Source organism: Aptenodytes patagonicus, unplaced genomic scaffold (genome assembly GCF_965638725.1).
Source record: "Aptenodytes patagonicus unplaced genomic scaffold, bAptPat1.pri.cur scaffold_64, whole genome shotgun sequence".
Classification (NCBI taxonomy): Eukaryota; Metazoa; Chordata; class Aves; order Sphenisciformes; family Spheniscidae; genus Aptenodytes; species Aptenodytes patagonicus.
Window position 1 is genome coordinate 174,237 of NW_027472014.1, and position 2,560 is coordinate 176,796.

Consider the following 2,560-nt stretch of genomic DNA (forward strand, 5'->3'; position numbering starts at 1 on the left):
CGAGCAAAACCTCCACGCTGTTCCCTTCCTCCTGGAGATGAGCTTTTAAGCTCTCGCAGGTTTTTGGCTGCCCTTCTCCATTGTGGGAGGAAGATGCCATGAGGCTCTCTGAAGAGCAGGGCCCGATGGTCCCGGTGCCCTGGAGGGTCTGCAGGCAGTGCCAGGCCGTAGCCTTGGCCCTGGCTTCCTTGCAGGAAGCAGGCTGCTCACCCTCCAACTGCTCCAAGATGTACTTTAGGAAGAGTCTCCTCTGCAGCAGCAGTTTGTCTTGGAGGACAAGGATGCGAGCAGCCTGCTCGCCACTGGTCTCCCAGCGCAGCTTGCTGAGGACGTCCTGGAGCTTACCGCGGGCCTCGCTGCTGCTCCAGGCTCCTCTCACCAGCTCCTTGGCCAGCTGCTGCTGCAGGTCCCGTGCCTGACGGACGGTGTCGTCGCGCTGCCGCTGCAGCACCCCCTGCACCTCGCACAGCTCAGCCTCCTTTGAGCGCAGCAGCTGGCGGATCTCCACTGCCCGCTGCCGCTGGTTCAGCTCCCGCAGCCGCTGGAGCTCCCGTGCCTGCTGCTGCTCCCATTTGGAGTGTAGCCGTTCAGCCAGGAGCCGCCGCTCCCGCTCTGCTGCCTCCTTCAACTCCCGAGTTTCAGCAGCGAAGCGGCGGCACAGCTCTTGGGAGCGGAGTCGCTCAGCCTCCAGCTCAGCCCGCAGCCTCTCCAGCTGCCGCTTGTGCTCGTTCTTCTGCGCCAGGCCCCGGCAGGGCGAGGGGCGGCTGCACGCCACGGGCACCCGTCCCACACCGTCCTGGCTCATGGCTGCAAGGATGGCAACCAAACGCCGCCACCAACAGCCACCGACATTGCGCGTCACTCCCTCTCAGCAGCTGCTGCCTCCCTTGACCATGCAGAGGCGGAGACAGCATCTGCAATCAGCCGGGGTGAGCGAGTATGGCCTTATACACGTGTCCTGGCCCTGGCCACACAAAGGAGGGGTGGGGCCTCATGGCCTTAGAAGGTATGTCCTGGCCTGGGGGGCCCCACGACCACAGCTGCAGGAGGTGCCGGGCGGTGCCAGCCCCGTCGCCGCATGGCCCCGCATGGCCCTGTGTCACAAAGGGTGTCCCAGGGCCGTGCGGTCATAAGGGGCATCCCTGGGCAGCTCCTGCCCTGCTCTCTCCCGGAGCTGGCGGCTGTGCTGGCAAGAGCGAGCGTGGGCTGAGCTCGACGGTGGGGTCACTGCTAAAGATGCTAACCTGGAGGATGTGGGCACCCTAGATTCTCAGAGTTGCTTCGCAGCTCGTTTCCATAGTGCCCTACTGCTGTGGTAAATCACATGGTCGCTGGTGAAGCATGAGGAGGGAGAAAAACCCCCAAACAACCCCTTGCAAGCCGAATGAGGTGGCCTCATATGAACACGATCCGAAACTTGTGTGGGATTGTATTAAAAGCTGGAATTTTATGGAGGAGAAAATCATCCCCCAGCACGGCCCAGCCCCAAGGCCCTCCTGGGCACCAGGGCCATCAGGAGACGCAGAGCTCCTGCTCCTCTGGCAGAAACGGCCCCAGGCCCTGGCGGCACGACAGGAAAGACCGCCTGAAAGCCCCAGGGCTGGGCAGCAAACAACACGCAAGGCTGTGGCAGATGCTCAGCTCCAGGTGCCAGAGGGGGAAGACTTGGTGCTGCTCGGCAGCAAACGCAGCCGGCTCCTGCAGCAGAACACCCGCCTGCAGCGTGTTCTACAAGACCTGGAGAGGCAACAGAGCGCCCCTGGGAGGGAGAGCTGCCTCCTGACAAAGGCAGGCTCTCCAGAAGCGTGCAAGGAGGCAGAGAGGCTGCAGCAGAAAAATGCTGAACTAGCTGCCCTCGCCTCGCGGCTGGACGAAACATCCAGGCAACGGCAGGAGACCCATCGATCGCCCGATCAATACTCATCTTGATTAAATCTTTTCTTAACGATCTCTCTGCGTAATCTCACTCTCTATCCCGCGTGTATGTGAACTGAAACGACTATGTGCCAGCTACTGGGGACACATCTCCTGCTCCATGTGGTGCTTTCGGCTGTAAAGAAAATCAAAACAACGCTGGGGGGACACTGGGGACGGGGACGAGGGGGGACAGGGGTGGGGACAGGGCCCCACTGGGGACAAGGCAACTGTGGGGACAACAGCGGGGACAGGATAGGGACAGGACACCAGCAGGGACAGGGATGGGGACAGGGATGGCCACAGGGCACCTGCCTGGGTGACACTGGGGACAGGGACGGGGACAGGGCACCTGTGGGGACAGTCACAGGGACAGGGATGGGGACAAGGCACCTGCGGGGACAGTGGTGGGGACAGGACACCTGCGGGATGGTACCTACAGGGATGATGCTGGGGTCAGGGACAGGGTCAGGGACGGGGACAGGACACCTGTGGGGACAGTGACAGGACAGTGACGGGGACAGGGACAGGCAGGGCGTGGCCTGTCACCTGTGGGACCTCCACACGGTCCAGCCGGTCCCCAGTCCCCCGCTGCCCGTAGCGGTTCCTCCCTTGCGTGGAGACTCGCCCCTGGTCATCCGCTGTC